The 23664-nt window shown below is 43.4% G+C and overlaps 1 long non-coding RNA gene across 1 annotated transcript in view; it reads right to left on the bottom strand.

Annotated features, from left to right (window-relative positions):
* Nucleotides 1-3837: 3837 nt before the first annotated feature.
* Nucleotides 3838-23664, bottom strand: part of LOC103161825 — a 90939-nt gene continuing 71112 nt past the window's right edge. The window contains exon 7 of the long non-coding RNA XR_003483998.2: nucleotides 3838-4284. This is a non-coding gene — a long non-coding RNA (uncharacterized LOC103161825). The remainder of the gene's footprint in view (nucleotides 4285-23664) is intronic.

The following is a 23664-nucleotide window of genomic DNA, read 5'->3' as shown; positions in this document are numbered from 1 at the left end:
TCAAATTTAATTTTTTCAGAATTTCATACATGAGAGTTGTATTTATATCCTCTTCACCCCTTCCTCTCTGGACTCCAACTCTTCCCTTGTCCACCCCACTCTCTCCCAAACTTGTGACCTCTTGTTTAATTATTAGTTTTATACACACGCAAACCCTACTGAATCTATAATGTTGCTCACATGTGTTTAGGACTGGCCACTTGGAATTGGATAACTTATCAGGGGGGCTCATCTCTGGAGAAAACAGATTCTCCCCCTACAGTAGCCTTAATTGACTACAGTGCTTTAGCTAAGGGCGGAGTTCCCCCATTCACCTTGGCATTTGTCAACTGATGATGTCATTTTTCGGATCTTGTACAGACAACCATATCGTTGAGATTTCATGGGTGTAGCTTCCCAGTCATATACAGAAGACATTATCTAGAAGCAGCCGACTTCCTGATCCTCTGACTCTTACAAACTTTTTGCCTCTTCCCCCTCCATGTTTCCTGAGTCTTTTGTGTAGGGATTGCCTTACAAATATGTCAGCTGGGATGGGCAATCCACAGTCAGTTGTTCTCTGCATTTTGAACATTTGTGGATTTCTGTAATGGTCTCCATTCTGATGTGAAAAAAGAAAAAGTTTCTTTGATGAGAACTGAGAGCTACATTTAACCAGTGGGTACAAGGATAAATATTTAGAATGCAGGTAGCGATTATATTGGTTTAAGAAATTGGCTGTGGTAGGCTTGCTTCTAGTGTACATGACCTCACCAGCTACGGGTAGCCAATCTAACCAGGCAGTTGTTGGTTACTGCCAAGATGTGCCACTGTTGCACCTTTGAGGATATCTTGCTGGGCTGGTCGTTGTTGCTAATCTACTTCATAGCTTCCTCATGCAGCTTGCTCTCCACAGCTGGTTTCTGGCTCCCAGGAGCAGAGCTTGTAAGACTCCTTGAGATCCAGGACTCTTAGGAGTCTCTGTTGAGACTCACAATCCATTCAGAGGGCCCACCATGTTTCCTTTCTCCCAGGTTGGTATCTACCCTACTTGTAATGAATCTTTCGCTGCCCACCAGCCAGCTTTCAAATGGTGACATGGAGACATCTTATTAATTATGAAAGCTTGGCCTTGGCTTAAACTTGTCCCCAACTAGCTCTTATAACTTAAATTAACTGATTTCTATCGATCTGTATTCTACCATTTTTTTTAATCTCTTCTCCATTTCTGTAAGTCTGACTTGTTCTGCATCTCCTGGCATCTCTCTCTCTCTCACCTAGATTTATCTCCTACTTCCTCTTCCTCTATGCCTGGAAGAAGACCCATCTACACTTCCTGCCTAGATATTGGAACTCAGCTCTTTATTAAACCAATTGCAGAACTATATCTTCACACTGTGTACGAGTGCCCCATTTCTCTATTTTTGTCTAAATAAAAGGAAAGGTTTTAACTCTAACATAGTAAAACTATACACAATAGAACAATTACCGGGTAAGAATTACATTTACAATTGCCAATGTATTTGGCAAATTAAGAGAAAATATTCCATTATCTATCCTATCTTAGTGAGTCAAAAGTTTTGTACCTAATTTACTTTCTATTCTAACTTGTATTACGAACCCAAAACTATCTTTTTAGACCTCAAAAATTTTTCTTAGATAAACAACTTAAGCTTTTCTGTCTCCCAACCTTATACCTCTTTTGTGCATTTCTTTTCTGAATTTGGTCACAAGGAAAACTGTAACTATAAGTATCTAGTCTTTAACCCCATCAAAAACCCAAGAAGGATATAATATTATCTGATTTAACAAGAGGTATAGAGCAAGCAACTTCCAAAACTAAGAAACAACAGAAACATATGGCTGTCTAAACAGTCATCCCAAGATTCCTCTAGAATATCTGACAGACTTTTCTGCGAAGCAGGAATTCTGAAGGACTCTCCTATCTTGTCTTGGCAAAGTTTGGCAGTTGTCTTCTTTTGTGTCCTGCTTGTCTAATTTGTACAGAATTCTGTCAGCAATTGAGGCAAGGGCAGTTTTTTGCCCAAATAGCTAGCTTTTGCCACAAATGAAAGTAAATTCCATATGGAGGTTCTTCGATGCTTATCATCTTCTTTTGAAGTAAGTTGGTGCTGCCAGGAGCAGACATGTCTGTCTCATTGTCATGAAAAGCCTTATGTTATTAAAACATTTTAAATGCCATATTTTGCAGCTCTTTGAAGTGTTTGAAGACCATATATCTACTTAAAATATATCTCTGTTTGACCTTAAAAACATATCTAATACAACTAACTATTAACCTGTCTTTCTTTATCATCCTAAATAGTTTGTAATAATAGCTTTCAAGAACTAGAACTTTACATTACATTTTTTTAATGAGTTGCATAGGTACAAATACCTTAAACAAGAAGTAGAAACACACACACACAAACACACACACACACACACACACACACACACACACACACAAATAACCTTAAATTTGTATCAATATACAAAAATCCATACCAATGTAAATATTTGAGACTAGTGGACTCAACTGATGGGGGAAGTCCTTGTGTGTATGTTTGTCTTATTGGTTGATAAATAAAGTACTGTTGGCCAACAGGGAAGCAAAATAGGTGGGACTAGGAGTCCAGGAGGATTCTGGGAAATGTAGTAAAAAAAGGTCTTGTGATACAGGCATGAAGTGACATAGCAGACTGACTCAGAATAAAAGCAGGGACAAGCAGGAAACCGCTCTCTTCCTCTTCCTCCTGCTCCCTTCTCTGGAGCTGCCATGTAAGCTCGACGAGAGAGGACGCATGCCGCTGGCATCCTCAATCAGATAAGTCTTTATAAAATATATAGATTAATAATTATGGTTGATACTTAAGACAGAGATAGCAGATAAGAAATCCAAATCATTGGCCAGTGGCATTGTAACTAATATAAATCTCTGTGTGTTATTTGGCGGCCCTAATGTGGCTGTGGAAGTGGGTGACTTGGCAGAAAGATTTATCGTTACACTCAACAATCTACTCTTTTATCTCATCATTTTTATACTATATCCTTCCTTTTTCCCTTCAAAAAAAGATCCCTGAATTTAATCTTCTTTGCTCAGCTTTTCCCTCACCACAAACAACTTGTAACCAATCCTCCTAAATAATGATAAACATTCACAATTCACTGAATGCCCCCACACCCACCCCACCTCTTGGGAATGTGGACATCATGTTCTCTAGACTCATTCCTGTTGTCTAGGGGCATCTTTGGGGGATCCTGAGAAAATTGGGATAATAGTCTGTATCATAAATAATAAAAACCCAGAGACAGATACTGGGGTTCATGCTGAAGATCAGAGAAGCAAAGCAGCCAAGCCACCAGAGAGTTCTTATCTCTACCAAGGCTGGGACAATCCTCAACATGGCTTAAGACTAATTGCCAGAATATAAGACCCTACTCCTATCTAATATACCTCTCTAGTGCTGAGATTAAAGGTGTGAGCTCTATTTCTCTTCTAGACCAATTCACTCTCATGTAGCTCTAGGTGTCCTTGAACATCTGCCTCTGTCTCCTGAATCCTGGGATTAAATGTGTGTGCTACCACTGCTCAGCTTCTATGGCTGTGGCTAGTATAGCTGACTTTGCATTCTGATCTTTAGTGGCTTTATTAGATCATAAACAATATATCCCCACAATGGTCAAGTCCTAGGAGAGTTAGCTGTATTATTTTTTGTATAGTCTCTGTGTGATGGGAAACTGTAGAACTTATCTGAAGTTTTGGCTGTAGTAATCTGCGAGGTTGGACCATCTCAGTTAGTAGCTTTGAAGTTGTTCTGAATGCAGAATTTTGAGGAAACTACAACAGAGGCATTCTGAGGCTGGATCATCTGGGCTACTTTATTGGTGTCTCTTCCTTTTTTTCCCTGAAAACACATAAACTTTTAAAGGTAACATATATATCTGCATTAACACAAGTATGGAATGTGTAATGTGTACAAGTCAGCCAAAGATGACATTTTATTTTATGTTTGAGCAGGTTAACTTAGTAAGTCTGTTTGGACTGTATAACCAAACTTCTATCCATTCCATATGAAAGGATGGAATTTAATAATAAGTCAATAGGACTCTGTAGCCAACAAAATTTATCATGTCTCATCTAGTCTCAGAGCTGTTCCCATGCAGAGACATCAGCACACACGTCACCTGCCCTGTAGTCTTTCCTGTTTTCTTCCCTCAGTCTGTAGCCAAGATCCTCCGGAAGTCTCCCCTGGTCAAATCTGATCTCTATTAACTTTGAAAGAATCCATACTTTTTCATTTCCTGTGGAAACAAAGGTGTAACCTCTCACCCAATGAGACACATTTCCCGACTTTCATTCTGAAGTCAAGACATCTCTAAAGTACACAGGCTTATTTAATTTAGCAATCCCTTGAATAATCCAATGTCTCTCAGCAGCTGTTGTTTGCTCATCAGCATTAAAAAAAATTCAAAATCAACAAAGCACCATACAGGATCCAGAAGTCCTCTGTATCTCACATACTTGATTGGCTTATTTTCTTTCTTATATTACTTTACTCTTTCTTTAAAGACTTTATTATTTTTAAACTATTTTACTATGACTGTCTATATTCATTTCTCTTCTTTCTTTAGCATCTAAGCACATTTTAAAATGTACCTTTTCAGAGGTTTTCTGTGTCTGGGCCTGGCTTTACTAAGCACCTTCAGGGTTCTCGGACTGGGTGAGACAAATCTTAAACTGCCATGTCAGCTGCCACATGGCTCAGCTTAGCACATGATGCTGGCGCACAGCACTGGTGGCTGGCTCCAGCCTGCAAGCAGTGGTCAGTAGCCATGCCTCTGTATGCTGAGCACTGGTCTGCCTGAGAGAGTGTAGGACTAGGAAGCCACATCCAGCTCTTTGTCCAGAACTTTCCTTAGCTTTCTCAGGCCCTGTTTGGATATTTGAGCCTCCAAATTGGATGGATTTTTCTTTGGGCTACCAGCTCCCAAATAATGACACAGAGGCTTCTTATTAAGTATGAAAGCTTGAAGCTTACACTTGTTCACAACTATCTCTTATAACTTAAATTAACCCATTTCTTTTTTTAAAGATTTTATTTATTTACTGTGTATATAACATCCTGCTTCCATGTATATCTGCACACCATAAGAGGGCACCAGATCTCAAAGCAGATGGTTGTGAGCCACCATGTGGTTGCTGGGAATTGAACTCAGGACCTCTGGAAGAGCAGACAGTACTCCTAACCCATTTCTTTCAATCTGTGTTCTACCATGTAGTTTTTTTTTAACCTCCTCTCCATTTCTATATATCTGACTTGTTACGCATTTCCTGGTGTCTCTCTTACACCTAGATTATCTCCTACTTTCCTTTCTCTCTGCCTGGAAGTCCCACCCATGCCACCTGCTTAGCTATTGGCCATTCAGTTCTTACATATTAAACCAATCATAGCAATATATCTTCACCCAGTGTACAAATATCCCACAACATTACTTCTATCAGGCCAGTGTCTTATCCCACCCAGCACCTTTCCCACTGCTGCCACCCCTCCCCCATCCTGGCTCTCTCACTTTCTGCAAGCTCACCCTATCCTCCTCAGCTTAAAGGTGACAGTTCCCTGGGGATTTGGTGTCTTCCTAGGTGTCCCCTTCATTTCTTAACCTCATTTACCCACACCCTCTGACCTCTGACTTCTGCCAGCCTTCAACACGGGGCAGTTCCTTGTTCTGGAATCAGTTGTCTCCTGGACATGTGAGTCTCAAGTGTCTCTCTTATAGGACTTGGAACATGGCTCTGTCTTTACCCATGTAGTCTCCATGTGGATGTTTTGAAACAGCCAAATGTCCAACAGACAAATGGATGGATAAAGCATGATCTGACCCAGAAGGGACTAACACTCAGCCAAGAGAAGAGATGAAACACTGGTAGGCACCATGGTGTTGGTAGAGAAGAGTGGGTGAAAGAAGGCAAAATCAAAAGACCATATATTATATGACTTCACTTACAAGAAATGTCCAGAATAGGACAGTCTCCAAGACAGAAATAGACACTGGGACAAGAATGAGGGGGAGGTAGTGGCTACAGGGTATGAATTTCCTTTTAATCACAATATTCTAAGGAGTAAGGAAATAGCTCAGCAGATAAAGTGCTTGCCATGCAAGCACAGAGGTCTGAATTTGATTCCCCAGAACCCACGCAAAGCCTGGCATGGAAGAGCGTCCCTGATCTCAGCCTTGCTATGATGATGTGGGAGATGGAAAGGAGAATCACTGGAAGCTCAAGGCCACCTGACTTAGAATATACACTGTGAACAACAAAGAAACCTTGTCTCAGAAAGGTAGAAGTTGAAGACTGACACTCGAGAGAATCTGATCTCCACGCATGCTATGGCAAACCATGCATACAGGCTGACTATACTGAAGTTTACATGCTGTGGTTGAATGTTTCAGTGAAGTGTGTGGTGTGTGACTATGCTCAGAAAACAACTAGAAGACTTGGATATGCATGTGCCCTGCCTGCTCCTTGGTGCCTCTCCTTTGCAAGGGTCATTTATTCCTGGCTTGTGTGACTTCTCTTGAGTTCCCTTTCTTGAGCTCTCAAGTAGGCACAGAACAGCTTTTTCAGAGAAGAATCTGATAGCAAATGTATCCTGCTTTGCAGGCTACACAGTCAGTGTCATGTGTCCTGAATTGCTAATGAACAAATGCTGCCACAGACATTACAAAAAACAAAACAAAACAAAACAAAACACCAAGAGTGACTGTTTCCCGGCAAAAGAACACTGTAGACACTGCATCTGGAACTTCAGGTCCTATTTATGCATACAGAAATGTTATTTTGGTGTGTGTGTGCGTGTGCGTGTGTGTACATGTTTATGTGGGTGCGGGTGCACATGTGTGTGGGATACATGTGTGCTGTGTATACAAGAACATGTGGCAGCCAGAGGACAACCTCAGGTGTTGTGCCATCTACTTTTTTTTTTTTTTCTTGTGACAGGGCCTCTCACTGGCTTGTATCAGGTGGCTGACTGGTCAGCAAGTCCCAGCGATCCTCTTATCTCAGCCTCCTCTAGGATTACAAGCAATTAGCAAGCCTAGCTTTTTATTAGATTCTGGAATTCAAACTCAGGTCCTCGGATCCAGCAAGCACTTTATTAACTTAGATATCTCAGGTAGCCTAAATTTTGACCTTTTTAACTACTTTAATATGTTTTAATTTTAAAAATTCAGTATTTATTTTATTTTTCTGGTATGGGGGTTTTGCCTGTGTGTGTATATATATGCACCACATTAGTACAATACCTACAGAGGCAAGGAGAGAGCCTTAGATCCCCTGGAACTGGAGTGGTTGTGAAGCCTCTTTGTGGGTGCTGGGAACTGAACATATGTCCTCTGGAAGAGCAACAAGTGTTCTTAACCACTGGGCCATCTCTCCCACCCCTCTAACTCTGAGGCAGTACTACAGCAGGCAAAGGTCCTAATGTAAGCCACAATTTCTAGCCTCGTGATACGTGCACTGAGCCTCAGTCTCCCCACAGCTTCCCAAACTGAACTCACGGCAGGTTTATCTGACCCTTCTTTTCCCTCAGCCCATGTCCCTCCTAGGTCCCCTCTATATAGATGTCTCCATATGATATGCGTGACAGGTCAGCCACATGGGTATGGTACTCTTTCCCCCTTAGTCTTCCATCTGTGACCTGGCTTCTTCTCATCTGGATTTCCACTTTGCCCTTGGAGGCTGCCCCATGACTACTCTGGTCTCCTGAGTGTGGAGTGTGCCTCCCACTGTCTGAACTCCATCTCTAAGCAGAGACAGCCTGGCAAAACTCAATCAGATCAGACCCGGCCCTTGGGATTCAATCTTGGTTTTCCACATGTGGTACTGAGAGCGATCTGCCGGTATGGCCCCATGCCACTCCATTCCGCCCCCTTGGGAATGGTGCAAACACAGCCATCTCTCAACAACTGTCATCTCTTCATTGGTTGGCTATGTGACACTCAGATCACAATGGAGCCTACATTCTAGACCATCCATGGGTCTCATGGAATAAAAGGGGAAACTCCTCAAGGCTTGCTGGTGAGTGAGAGGCAAAGGATCGGCAGGTTCAGCATAGACTACCTATCATATGACACCTTGATAGCCTCACTGAGGCTTGGACAGACATCTTGGTCCTAGGCCATGCCCTGGAAATGGACAGTGCCATTGGGAAGAAGCCATTCAGCCTGCTCGTAGAAGACAGCTGGCCCCCTGACACCTCATCAGACATCAAACCATAAGAGAAGCTGCCATATATACAGCATCAGATATTACCCAGGGATGTTCCTACCCATGGCAAGATAACCTGAAAAGGAAGTGTCCCAAGAACAGCGGTAGATGCAATAAAGGCAAAAAGGAAGAGCCAGGTGACATGTGACTCTCTCTAAAGTCAAAGAGTAATCAGAAGGAAGGGATAGGTAGAGGGCTCCATCATTAAAGTGCAGGCCTGATCCCTAGAGTCTTCACAGAAAGCCGAGTGTGGCGGTTTGCTTCTAATCCCAGTGCCCAGGAAGCAGAGACAGGTGGATCCCTGGAGTTTGTTGGTCCTAGGTCCCAGAGAGACCAAGCTAAAAAAAAATCCCAAAGTAGACAACTCCTGAGAAACAGCACCTGAGGGTGACTTTTGGCCTCTATGTGCACATAAGCATGCACACATATACACACAAATACACATACAAATATACATATATATATATATATACATACACACAAACATGCATGTACTTATACACATATACAAATATAAACACACACGCACACACACAGAAATGCCAGCAGGGCATTTACAAGCCTGAATGAGGGGCTGTGGTGAGAGCAAGGCCTATGAAACCCTGTAGAGATGAGACTTCCCCATAAGAGTGTTCTTTACAAAACAGGAAAGACAGGATGGAAATGAACAACATATTTTACTCTAGAACATCAAGAAAGAAAAATTTCAAAAAATTGGATAGTTAATGATCAGGGAAAGTCAGCAAGATAGTGAATCATTCTCAGCACCTGCATGACAGCGCACAACCACCTAGAACTTCAGTTCTAGGGGGTGTGACGCCATCTTCTGGCCCCTTTGGGTACTGCCTTCACATGGTATATATGGTATATATTCAAACACATACACACACACACTATATATATATATATATATATATGTATATATACATACACACACATACACACACACACACACACACACACACACACACACACACACACACACACACACATCAAAACATAGATGGCCACTGCTGGAGAACAGCTCAGTAGTTAAGAGTAGATACTGCTTTTTAGAGGGACCTGGGTTCAGTCTCCAGCACATACATTGGGTGGCTCACAGCCATCTGTAACTCCAACTCTAGAGGATCCAGCATCCTCTTTTGTCACCCATACACACATAGACATGTATAAGATAAAAAAAATACTTTAAAATTTTAAGTCAAGAGCTGGGTAACAGGAGATGATCACCACATAATCCCCAAAGACAAAGACTCATAACTGAGTCAATGGCGTGAACACTGTCTTTTTCCTTGTGTTATTTATTGGCACTTATCCTGTGCTTTAATCATTTCACATCTCCATTGCACCCTCTTTCTCCTCCCAATTCCTTCCTCTTCCCAAACAGCTTCCCTTCTACATCTGTCTTTTTGTTGTGGTTGTTGTTGTTTCTCTGTGTAGCCCTGGCTGTCCTGGAACTCACTGTGTAGACCAGGCTGGCCTTGAACTCAAGAGACTCACCTGCCTCTGCCTCCCGAGTATAGGGATTAAAGGTGTGTGCCACACTGCCTACCCGACTTTCTTTTTAAATCTAGATTCCACATATGAGGAAACATGCAGTGTTTGTCGATCTGAGCCTGGCTTATTTTACTTAGAGCAACATCCCTGTTCCCACCCAATTTTCCTGCAGATGACATAATTTCACACTTTCTGGCTGAGTAACACTCTATTCTTTATCTGTTCATCTGTCGTGGGACATCTACACTGATCAATAACTTTGCTGTTGTGAACAGTGCAACAATACACATGGGCGTGTGAATAAACGTGGTTTGTTAGTTTGGAGTCCTGTCCATAGCACCTAGGGGTGGGATTGCTGGGTCTAGTTTTGGAGGGAATCGCCATACTGATTTCCACGGCTTCGTTAGTCCACATTCCTATCAGTATTTGTTGGCGGAAAAACTGAATTTGTGAGTGTGCATGCATGTTTGTGTGTGTGCACATACGTGAAGGGTGCATGTACATGTGTGTGCATGTTATGGGCAGATCAGAGGGGGGTGCCTTCCTCAATCACTCTCCACTGGATATTTTGAGATAGGGTCTCTCACTAAGCCTGCAGCTCTTCTAGGCTAGGCTAGCCTCCCAGCAAGCCCCCAGGGATCCTCCTGGCCCACCTGGCCGGCACTGGGGGGGGGGTAATAGCTTTCACACAGGTGCTGGGGATTGAACTCTGGTCCTTATGCTTGAGCTTTACTGACTGAGCTGGATACACCAACCAAAAACTGTTTTTGTTTTGGTTTTTTCGAGACCGTGTTTCTCTGTGCAGCTTTGGAGCCTATCCTGGCACTCTCTCTGGAGACCAGGCTGGCCTCGAACTCACAGAGATCCGCCTGCCTCTGCCTACCGAGTGCTGGGATTAAAGGCGTGCGCCACCAACGCCCAGCCCAAAAACTGTTTTTGAATGAGTGAATGAATTTTTTTTTTTTTTTTTTGGAAGACCAGATCTTTCAGTATAGCCCTGGATAGCCTGGAACTGGCTGTGTAGACCAAACTGTTCTGAGACTCACAGAGGTCACCTGTTTTTTGCCTTCCAAGCAATGGAATTAAAGGTATATGCCACCACAGTTGCCCCCAAACTGATTTTTTTTTAAAAAAAATCAAATAAGCTTTAATATTTTTTCTCATGATGGGGATGGAACCAAAGGCCTCTTATCATGATAAGCAAGCATTCTGCTTCTAAGCAACACAGCTCCAAACAAACAATTCTTACCAAGATAAGAAGATACTCTTGTTTTTGTTTTTATTTTGCTTTCTGAGAGAGTCTAGGTATATAGCCCAGATTGGTCTTGAACTTGTCATGTAGGCCAGGCTGGTCTTAATATCATGCTCCTCTTGTCCCAGACTTCTAATTTCTGGGGTTACACACATCTACCACCATGTCCTGCTGACATACATTTTTTAAATAACAGGAATAATGGGGCTGGGGTATATATTGGTGGTAAAATCTATGCTCAGTGGACTCAAAGACCTGGGTTCAATCCCCAGGGCCCAACAAATCAACAAAACATCAGAAAAACACCAGAAATCGGAATATAAAGGCAAGTATAAAGGCAAAAAAATTAAATTGATGAAGAATTTCCATTAATAACTAAATAAAATCATAGGAACAGAATAGACCCCCCCCCCAGCCATTTCCTAAAACAGAAACAACTAACTCAAAAAGCCACAAAACACAGTGTCCCAAGAGACGGGCCACCAGTGGAGGGCCCGGTGAAGCCTTGCTCCTGTAGAGAGACTCTCCTTTCTGTGGTCCAGAAGTCACCAGAGTCACTGAAGCATGCCAAGACTTGTATGGGAAGGAGTCAGAGGCCAGGCAAGGATCGTGCCCAGGACTCAGTTCAGAGCCCATTTCTCACTTGGGCTTTCCATCAGCCAGGGCAGGGGACCACCCTGCAGGCCCGAGTGAGGAACATTACCCTAAATGTGCATCGCTCAAGTCCTACCAAACCCCAGAACATTGATGTGTAACTCGACTCTGCAACTCAGCCATGCCCAAGGGGAAACCAGGAACACAAAAAATTCCTGGGGCCAAAGGGCCTCAAACTTGGCCTGAAGATGACTCAGCAGGGAAAGGTACTCACCATGTAAGCCTCATGATCTGAGTGCAGTTCCTGGGAGCCATAGTGGAAGAAGACAGTCAACTCCTGAAAGTTGTCCTCTGACCTCCACAGGCATGCTGTGAAATGTATGCATGTGCATCTGTGCGAGCACACACACACACACACACACACACACACACACACACAAAGACACACACACACACACACACAGACATACACATACACACAAACTCATACAAATGCACACGCACACTCACACACAGACACACACTCAGGCACACATACATACACTCACACACATATACACACATGCACGTGCTCACACACACACACACAGACACACACACTCACATACACACACCACACACACACACTCACACACATACACTCACACACATACACACACCCACACACACTATAAGTCTTTAAGAAATATTTTTAAGATTTAAGTTACAATGTCTAGTACCCACCCATCTTAACAATGCTTCTCATGGCTGAGATAAATACCAGGCAAAAGGAACCATGTGGGGCCCACAGATGTTCCTTCACATCTCTCCAGGGATAGCGTCTCAAAACAGTTCACAAGCGAGGTCAGCAAAATATCACTGTGACTGAGTTTCGTATGTTGAATGTCAAGTAGAAGCACGGAGGCGGAGGGCGATTTACAAGAGCAGAGAACATACCCGAAGTTCTGGAGACAAGAACAACAGCAATTGGGATGGAAAATGCATCAGTGGCAAATTGGATGCTGTGGAAGGAAAGCCTAATGAATCTGAGGGCACAGAAGTGGGTGGCACCCAGAGGTCAGCACACGCGGGCAAGGTGAGGAGAAGCTTGTGTTCAGCACACACTGGAGCTCCTGAATGAGAATGAGAAATGACACAGAAAAGACATCTGGAGAAAAAAATAGCTGAAAAATTTCCAAATTTGATAAAAATCATAAGCCCACAGACCCAGAAAGCTCAGCAAAACCTAAGAACAAAGAAAATACATCACGACCATATTATGTGAAACCAGGAAAGGAAAAAACATTCTTAGTCAGAGGAAAATGATACATATGCATACATGCAGAAAAAATAATTTGTATGCAGAGACACCAAAAGGAGATGACACAATACTGGTACATCTGTTCACCACGGTATTTCTCAAAACGGCCAAAGGTTGGAGGAAGCCCACATCCACTGGCGGGTGAATGGATAAGCAGAATACAGTTTGGCCCATTCTTACAAATGAAGGAGACAAGTGGATTGGAGAGATGCTTCTGCAGCTGTGGCTCTTGCAGAGGCCAGGCATTGGGTGTCCAACCTCCACATGGGGGATCACAGCTGTCTGTTATTCCAGCTACAGGAGATCTGATGCCCTCTTCTGGCCTCTGTGGGCAATTCATGGACATGGTGCACAGACAAAACACCCATACACATAAAAAGAAATCCACCCCCCCTTTTTTTAAAAAAAAAAAATGGCTCAGTAGGTAAACTGTGCCTGCCACCAAGCCTGACCAATTGAATGAGACATCAGGGACTCACCTAATGGAAGAAGAGAACCAGCTCCTACAGCTGTCCTCTGTCCTCTGAATGAGTGTTGTGGCAACAACCCCCAAGCCCTCACCCCACCTCACGCCCTGACAACCAACCAACCAATCAGTCAATATAATTTTTAAAGATGAAGGAGGTCTGGAGATAAGACTCAATTTGATAGCATGTTTACCTGGCAAGCACAAAGCCCTGGGTTCAATCCACAGCACTTCATATACCAGGCATGGGCATCCCAGCACTCAGAAGATGGAGAAGTTCAAGGTCATCCTTGGCTACATAGCAAGTTCAAGGTCAGCCAGGGATATGTTAATCCTTGTTGAAAGGAAGGAAGGGAAGGAGGAAGAGAGGGAGGGAGGAAGGAAGGAAGGAAAGAAGGAAGGAAGGAAGGAAGGAAGGAAGGAAGGAAGGAAGGAAGGAAGGAAGGAAGGGAGGAAGGAAGGAAGGAAGGAAGGACCTAAAGGAGAGCTCTTGGTCCCCAGACTGATATCTGGGAAACCAGCATGGGACAAGACCCCCTGAATGTGGGTGTCAGTGAGGAGACCTTGGAAATCTATGGGACCTCTTGTAGTGGATCAGTACTTATCCCTAGCACAGGAATGGACATTGGGAGCCCATCCCACTAGAGGGATACTCCCTGAGCCTAGGCCAAGGGGATTGGCCTAGGCCCTATCCCAAAGACCAAGACAGACCTTGAAGACCCCCTATGGAAGGCCTCACCTTCCCTTGGGAGCAGAAAGGGTATGGGATAGGTAGGGTGTTAGTTGAGGAGGGGGCAGGGGAAGAGGGGAGGGAAAGGGACCTGGGATTGACATGTAAAATAATTTTCTTTCTCATTAAAATAAAAGGAAGTGGTGCATAACTAAAACCCAGCACAGAGAAGGGCAGGCAAAGGATCACAAGGTTGAGATCAGCTGAGTCTACATAGTGAGACTGAAAAAAGAAGAGAAAGGGAAAATGTGGGAAATTTATAGGCTTTGAGGATATGACACTAAATGCAATAAACTAGTCACAAAAGGACAGGTGTTGGGGCTGGAGAGATGGCTCAGTGGTTAAGAGTACTTGTTACTTTTTCAGAGGATCCAAGTTTGACATCCCAGCACCCATTCAAATAGCCCATAATAGCCTGCCTAGCTCCATGGGGACTGGAATCCTCTTCTGGCCTCTCTCTCTCTCTCTCTCTCTCTCTCTCTCTCTCTCTCTCTCTCACACACACACACACACACACACACACACACACACACACACTTCAAAATAGATTTTTTAAAAAGCTTTATTTTTATTTTTTGCATATAATACATTTTAAAAAAATAAAAAGGGAAGGAAGGCACTGTGTTACTCGTCTCTATGACGTCCCTAGAGCCATCATATTCTTGGACACATAAGGTAGGATGATGAGTATCAGATACTTGCCTTGTTGCCGTGCCCAAATGACTGTCCAAAAGCAGCTTAAAGTGTTTGGCTTTCAGGGCAAGGGCACAGTGCATCACTGTGGAGAAGACATAGCAGGCAGGAGCATGAGGCAGCCCGTCACATTGCGCCTAAGTCAGGAAGCAGAAAGATGAAAGCACACTTCCTCCTTTTTATTCTGCGTGGAGCTCCAGATACAGGATAGTGTGAACCCATTCAGGGTGGCTCTTCCTTCCTCAGTTAAACGTCTCTAGAAACAACCTCACAGACCCCCAGTCTACACCCTGTCAAGTTGATAGGAGTAACCATCACAATAGGTGTGGTCGGATGGGGCTGGGAGGAGGATCTGTAGCCAGGCAGAGGATAGTCTTTGTAAACCCCAACACATGACCCTTCATCCCTTTTTGGAATAATCAGGAAAGTACAATCTTATGTGTCATCTCGAATGTATCTTTCCCTCTGATGTTTAATTTGTCTTGTTCTCAACAAAACCCATGCACAGGCTTATCTCTATGTTTTACATCACGTTTATTTTTAAAGTTTATCAGATACATGACCTTGTAAGAATGATTGGCCGTTAGTGATTTTCTACTCTAAACCTCTAGTTTTGGAGGCAGAGGTACCTAGAACAGCAGGCAATAGTAAGAGTCCAGTGTTTTCTGTTCATTTGAAACTGAGCTGTGAGATTTTATTTCTAACAGCGGGTAGCTTACTTTTTTTTATTTTATTTCACAGGGCTTCACAGTTAAGAGATTGCTTTGAGTGTCAGAGGAGATGCTAGACTTTGGACAGTAAAACAGTAAAGACTTTCAAAACTTAATCCATTTTACATCGTGAAATGGCCATGAATGAGCCTCAGAGTCCAGAAGTGGAATATTCTCATTTAAAAGGTGAAATGCCCCGCCCCATGGATTCATGGGTGGCAACACTTGATTCCTAGTTGGTGCTACTTTTAGGGAAGTTGTAGACCCTTTGAGATACAGGGACTAGCTGGAGGAAGTGGGTTTCTGGGGGGCAAGTTTTCAGATGTATAGCTCAGTCCTTTTTCTCTGTTTGCTGATTATAGAGGAGGTGTGACTAGCCCCATCACACCCCACTGAAACAGCTAAGAGCTGTTGCTGCCATTGCTCCTTTCACACCAAGACAAACTGTATCCCCAGAAATGCTAGCTAGGAAAACCCTTAAGCTTCTTCGGTGGGGTACTTCGTCACGGTAATGAGAAAGCAGTTAACAGAGGTGGTAAATTTCATCTTCTGTGTTTTATTCTTAATTATGTACACATATGTAATATATATAAATACATACACTTATATATGCCTGTGTGGCTATGTGCACATGGGTGTAGGTGGCTTTGGTGGCCAGAAGAGGATGTCAGACCCCTTTGGAACTTGAGTTCCAGGTTGTTGTGAGCTGCCTGACATGGGTGATGGGAGCCAAAATCAGGTCCTTACAAGAGCACCACCTGCTCTTAATGCTGAGCCATCTTTTTAGCGCGTGCTCACGCTCGTGTGTGTGTGTGTGTGTGTGTGTGTGTGTGTGTGTGTGTTTAAAAATAAAAGTTACAGAAAATTAAAGGATAACATAGATTTTTATCCCTGCAAGGAGAAGATAGTGGGGGTCTCTCCAAAGTACTAGGGGATTTTTGTCAATTTAGGAGTCTAGTGCAGTGAAATAGCTACCAAAAGTGCAAGTCGAAAGAAGATGTTTTCACTCAAACATAACAAACTAAAGACCTACCACTTGCAGATCCACACCACACACAAATATGAGGGAAATGACGTGAGAGGGAATTAAAGGCCCACTAAAATGGATGAAGAAAAACCAAAGGATGGCTACATATGTCTGCTTAGAAGATGTTTATGGTGGTTTGGAAGAGGAATGTCCTTCATGGGCTCAGGTATTTGGAGCACATGGTCCCCAGTTGGTGGCGCTGTTTGGTGAGGTTTTGGAGGTGCATCTTTTCTAAGGAAAGTATGTCATCAAAGATAGGTTTTAGGGGTTTATCCCACGTGCGGTCCAAGCTCTGCTTCTTTTTTTTTTTTTTTGTGTGTGTGTGTGTGTGTGTGTGTGTTTGAAATGTGATCTCTTACCTTCCTGCTGCCATGCCTTTCTCACCATTATGGACATCTAATCCAAAACTAAATCTTCCTTAAGCTGCTTTTGGTTAAGGTATTTTATCACAGCATAAAAAGTAACCAGGGGCTGGAAGGATGACGACTCAGCAGTTCAGAGCACTGGATGCTCTTGTAGAGGACTCAGGTTCATTTCCCAGAACCCACAAGACAACTACTAGCATGCATCTATAATTCCAGTTCCAAGGGGTCTTGATGCCTTCTCAGGCCTCTGTGGGGACTTCACACATGTAGTAAACATGCATTCATATAGGCAAACACTCATACACATAAATAAAAATAAGTACTAATTTTTAAAGAAACAAGTAACTAAATAAAAATAGCTGTAGTGTTAGGTTCATAGCATATCTCAGAGTAAATGATGTGTTACTTAACAATAAGGCCAGGAGGAAGTTACTGGATAGACACACCTCCTTCAAGTTCTTTTTTCTTTCCCATTTTCCTATGTATGTGTGTGCATGTTTTTGCATATGTGGATGCATGTGTGAGTACACATGCACACGTGTCCACAAGCATGTGGAGGATTATCCTCAAGCTTTCTTACACCTTAGCTATTGAGGCAGAGTCTCTCGATCAAACCCACACATTGCTGATATAGCAAATCTAGCCAACTGTCTTGCTCTGGGGATTCTGCATCTGCTCCCTGTGTGGAATTACAGGCAGTCAGCCCACATGGTAGTTTGAATGAGAATGGACCCATAGGCTCATATATTAGAATATTTGGTTTGCAGTTGGTCGAATTGTTTGGGAAGGATTAGCAAGTGAGGCCTTGTTAGAAGAGGAGTGTCACTGGAAGCAGGCTTTCAGGTTTCAAAAGCTCCTGCTTATGGATCTCTCTCTCTCTCTGCCTTATGCTTATGTGCAGTACTTATGCTTATGTGCAGTACTTCTCAAGTACTCAATGTGATGCCTCCTGCCATGCTCCCTGCCATGATGGTCATAAAGTCTAACCCTCTGGAACCATGAGCCCCCCAAATTAAATGCTTTCTTTTATGAATTGCCTTGGTCACTGTGTTTTTTTAAAAAATGGCAATAGAAAAGTAACTAAGCCAGAAATTGGTACCAGGGAGTGGCTTATTGCTGGGACAAGCCTGACCATGCTAGGGTTTTTGGGGTTTGATTTTTGAGGAACCTGAAAGACTTTGGAAACTTTGGGCTAGGAAAGTCGCTGAACACTGTAAGCTGAGATTAATGGATCCTTCTAGCAGGATCTTGGAAAACAGTAGTGCTGAGAACAATGTAGACTATGGAGGCCCAGCTCAAGAGGTTCCAGAGGGGAACTATACTATAACTGGAATAAAGACAATTCTTGTGATATTTTGGCAATGAATGTATCTGCTTTTGCCCTTGTTCTAAGAATATGCTTAAGGCTAAATTGAAGAGGGAGTCACAGTCCCTGGAACTGGAGTTACAGACGGTTGTGAGTTTCCATGTGTGTACTGGGAATCGAACCCACTCCTCTGCAAGAGCTTCGGGTGCTCTTAACCACTGAGCCACCCATCAAGACCCTAGAAACTGCTTTTATGAATAAAAATAAAAGTTACCAGGCTGGGAAGATGGCTCAGTAGCTAAAACTCTTGGCACACAAGTCTGAGGATGTAAATCTGAATCCCTGAACCCAATAAACCCAGGTCAGTAGCTGGCATCTATAATCCCAGTGTTCTGCAAGATGGAGGCAGAGGCAGGAGAATCCCCAGAAACTTGTGCCCAAACAGATTGGCAGCTACAGCAGGGAGCAACAAAGAAAATCTGCCCCAAACAAGGTAGGAGGCAAGGATCAATATCCAAGGTTGACCTCTGACCAACACACACAGACTGTGTGTGTTGTACCTACATGCATACATATATGCCCTCACATCATACTTACTATACACACATCTATAAAAATAAAAATCAAGGTTTGTGGAATTCAGTGTTTAAAATAAAGTTAAAGCAAGCTATCTGCTTCTTCAGCATGCACAAGTTTGGTGTGGTTTGGGGGGGTATTTTATTCTGTATTCTTGGCTTTATGGGGGCTTGTTGTTGTATTATGTTTTTGTTTGCTTTTGAGAAAGAGCTAAAGTTGGGTGGGTAGAGAGAGTGAGAAGATCCAGAAGAGCTTGGAGGAAAGGAAGAATATGATCAAAATATATTTAAATTAAAAATTGTTTTTAATAATTAAAAATATATGCTTCTTGCCCTTAAAAACTTAAAGCACTCAACAATGTGTTAGAACAGAATAAAGATTCCAAGTCAGAGACCATTGTTTCCTTAAGGAACTTAAGAAAGAAAAAAAGTCAAATTAAAGCCAGGTGGAAGTGGCACACACCTTTGATCCCCAGCACTTGGAGGCAGAGGTGCAGATCTCAGTGAGACTGAGGCCAACCTGGTCTACAAATTGAGTTCCAGGACAGCCAGGACTGTTACACAGAGAAAAACTCTGTCTTGAAAAACAAACAAAAAGAAAGGGAGAAAGAGAAAAAAGTCAAATTAAATTCAATAATCCAATAGAAGTGGACAAACTGGAAACACAGGGCCATAGAAGAGCCACAAAACACAGAGAAATGAGAAACCAAACACAGTCTTTGAGAAGGTAAATAAAATTGACAAAAGCCAGATCAAGTGGGAAAAAAACCCACTAGCTATCAACAGCAGAAGTGAATGAGGGAACATCAGGTCCTACAGAGAGTAAACACACATCTAGACAACAGAGAACAACTTTGTGCCATTAATGCATCAGCTTAGCTGGGATAGATATATTTCTTGAAAGATACAAACTAGCAGACTTTATGTAAGAAGAAATAGATAACCATCATAGTTCCAAATCTACTCAGTAGATTAAATTGAGTGGCTGTGCTGGTTAGTTTTGTTGTTGTTTTTCTTTTTTATTAACTTGACACAAGCTAGAGTCACTTGGGAAGAGGGAACCTCAACTGAGAAAATGCCTCCATCAGACTGGCCTGTTGGCAAGTCTGTAGGTTATTTTTCTTCCTTTGCTCCTTCTTCTTCTTCTTTTTTTTTTTTTTCAAGACAGGGTTTCTCTGTATTGCTTTGGAGGGTTGTACTGGAACTCACTCTGTAGACCAGGCTGGTCTGGAACTCACAGAGATCCTCCTGCCTCTGCCTCCCATGTGATGGGAGCACCACCAACACCTGGCTCAACACCTGGCTCCTTCCTTCCTTCCTACTTTCCTTCCTTCCTTCCTTTCCTTCCTTCCTTCCTTCTTTTGTTGCTTATTTGTTTTGTTTTGTTTTTTGAGATAGGATCTCACTGTATAGCTCCAGCTGTCCTAGAACTCACTATATAGACCAGGTTAGCATTGACTCACAGAGATCTGCCTGCCTCTGCTTCCCTGGTGCTGAGACTAAAGGTGTGCACCTGGCTGCAGGGCATTTGATAATTAGTGAATGATGGGGGTGGGGCAGCCCACAGTGTGAGGTGCCACCCCTGAGGAAGTGGTTATGTGTTGTATAAGAAAGCCCCTTGAACTTTAGGGAGCAAACCAGGTAGCAACACTCCTCCATGGCCTCTGCCCCAGTTCTTGCTTCCAGTTCTTACTTTGAGTTCCGCCCTGACTTCTCTCCATGATGGATTGTAAACTGTAAGATGAAATGAACCCTTTCCTCCCCAAGTTGCTTTTGGTCATGGTGTCTATCACAGCAACAGAAAGCAAACTAGAACAGAAGAAAACTCTGATTCTGTGCGGCCACATCAGTGAATTCTACTAACTACTTAAGGGAGAAATAAAACCAACTTATACAAACTTACCCAGAAGAACTTGAAAAGGGTGAAACTTTCCCAACTCTCTTTATAAAGTCAGCATTGCTCAGATGCTCAAACCAGATGAACCACAGTCCATGCTCCTCATGGATATCGATGCAAGAATTCTAAAAGAAGATTTAGCCAACCCAAACCAACCTATACAGCAAAGTTTGTCCTTGGAATACAAGGTTGATTTAACATCTAAAAAACGAACTTGACTGAGGCTGGAGAGACAGCTCAGCAGCTGCTCTTACAGAGGACCAGGGTTTGCTTCCTAGGGCCCACATGGGTGGCTTTCCACTATCTGTAATTCTAGTCCCAGGGGTTCCAACCCCTCTTCTGGCCTCCAAGGGCACTGAACATACATGGTGCAAATATATACACAGAGGCAAAACATTCATCAAACCCAAGTTTGATGCCCAGTACCCATGGAAAAGCCAGACATGTAATCCCAGTGCTGGGGAGGCCCAAACAGGAGCATCTCTGGGGCTTGCTGATCAGCCAGCCTAGCCTGCTCAGTGAACTCCAGGTTCAGTGTTAGGCCCCATTCCAAAACAATGAAGAGGAAAGCCATCATGGAGAAGTCCATGGACCTCTAGCCTCCACATGCGCGCGCGCACACACACACACACACACACACACACACACACACACACACACACACACACTGTGTGTCCAAAGATATTTCTCTTCAGAGCCACAGAACTTACTTTTCTCACATCTACCATTGTGTGTGTATGTGCGTATGTATGTGTGTGTGTGTGTTGAGAGGGGCATACACACCCTGACACCTATGTGGTGATCAGAGGACAACTTGCAGGAGTTAGTTCTCTCCTCCCACATTATGGATCTCAGGGATCAAACTCAGGTTGCCAGGCTCAGCAACAAGGGCTTTTACCCACCAAGCCATTTCAATGGCCCCAAGCATTATTCTCAAGCTATAGGATATGTTTGCTGTGACCAATTTAGAACTGTGACACTGTAGCACTCTAACATGTGTGTCCTCTCATATCCTCTCAGGGGTGCTTCCCTGAGTTTCCCAAATTCTGGGGTCTCTGATTTCTCCAGGTATCTCTTTCCAGGCAGTTTCCCTCTTCCCTCTGTGAGCCCTCACACATGGCCTACCTGGCCTGCTTTTCTCTCCCATATCCTAGCTCCAGCTCCCATCCCATATCTCTCCTGAGCTGCTAGAACAGTGGTTCTCAACACTTTGGGGTTGCATATCAAATGTGTATCTTGTATATGTCAGGTATTTGCATTACAATTCATCACAGTAGCAAAATTACAGTCATGAAGTAGCAATGACATAATTTTATGGTTGGGGGTCAGCACAGCATGAAGAACTAAGCCTTTAATACTAAAGGGTTACAGCATTAGGAAGGTTGAGAACCTCTGTTCTACAACAGTGCCATCTGACACCTCCTCACACATTTCCTCACAGCCCCTATACTGTCTGTCCAACTCATCAGGTTGTCAGTGAGTCATCTTTTCCACAACCAGATCCCCTTGGTTTCTTTCGTGGCCATCTTAATGCTACTTTCTACTGCTGATAATGGCCTTCCATGATGAGTCTCCACTGGGACAATAACAAGGCTCCATCCCTGTCAGTGATGCTGCCCTGTACTCTGTGAAGGTCAGAATGTTGCTATCTTTCTCAGTCAGGGATCTGGGAGCTCAGGTCTCTGGTGAACTGGCACACTCTGTCTGGTCATGTGTATGGAACAAGCCAGAACCCAGGTACTCCTGGCTGGGGTCTGGGAATTGGGGTTCATCTTCTCCTCACTTCCTTTTTCCTGTAGTTACAACACATTCATTGTTTTCTCCCTTTTTCTTTCCTTTGAAGTCTTCTAAAGACAGGAGAGCTGGGAACACAGGAAATAGGGCTGGGGGTCAAGGCCAAGGACAAGCTAGAGTCTGCTGGATCCAGGTATATGTGAGGGACAAGTGCCCACAGCATGGTCAGGAGACTGTCAAAGAATGGAGACCCGGCTGGGCACGTGTGTTGGGGATGAGAGCCCCATGTCTTTTCATAGAGACAAATGACCAGCACGGCAGGGTAGGGTCTGGAACAGCCACCAGGACCAGAATCAGAGAAACCAGAATTGACTTGCATTTTTCAATCTTGGGATCAGGCAGCATTTAGCTGGATACAGACGCAAGCATGTACGTGAGGGTATGCACGGGTTACCAGTCAGTCCTCTCTGGAAAAGCCTAGACTGCTGATGTCCAAACACCACACTTCAAAACCCAAATCTTGCCTTTAAAAATATGTTTTTTCTCTTTCTCTCCCTTCCTCTCATTCTGTTGTCTCTTTCTCTGTCGTCCCTCCCTCCTTCCCTCCTCCCCCTCTCTGTATACATGTGGCTACCGGATATTGCTGTTATGAATCATCCTCAATTACTCTTCCACTCTATTCTTTGAGGCAGGGTCTCTCAATCAGAGCTCACAGATATAACAAGTCTTGCTAGCCATCTTACCCCCATCTTCCTTAGCTAAAATTACTGGTGAGCCACTGCCTCATCCAGTGTCTCTGGATATCTGAACTCCCAGTGTGCATACTTGCCAGGCAAGTGCTTTAACTGCTGAGCCAGCTCCCTTTTTAAAGTTGCATTTTTTTGAGCTGGGTGTGGTGGTGCATGCCTTTAATCTCAGCAGAGGCTGGTGGAATCTCTGAGTTTGAGGCCAGCCTGGTCTACAGAGTGAGTTTCTATGCAAAGAAATCCTGTCTCAAAAAAAAAAAAATTATTTGTGTGTGTGCACACATGCATGCACCAAGATGTGTATGCAGAGAGGTCAGAGCACAACTTTCAGGATTCAATTCTCTTTTTCCACTTGTGGGTCCCAGGGGTTGAACCCAGGTTATCAGGACTGGTGGTAGGCCCCTTTACATGCAGAACTATCTCAAGATCCCCTAAAATTACCATTTTCTGATTAAAAAACAACAACAACAACAAAAAAAACAAAACAGGAGTTCCTTAGAGTAGTGGCAATTCCACCACCAGGC

This window comes from Cricetulus griseus, chromosome 3, assembly GCF_003668045.3.
Source record: "Cricetulus griseus strain 17A/GY chromosome 3, alternate assembly CriGri-PICRH-1.0, whole genome shotgun sequence".
NCBI lineage: Eukaryota > Metazoa > Chordata > Mammalia > Rodentia > Cricetidae > Cricetulus > Cricetulus griseus.
Note: the sequence above shows the minus strand (reverse complement) of the source record. Positions and strands in the feature narration are given on the sequence as shown.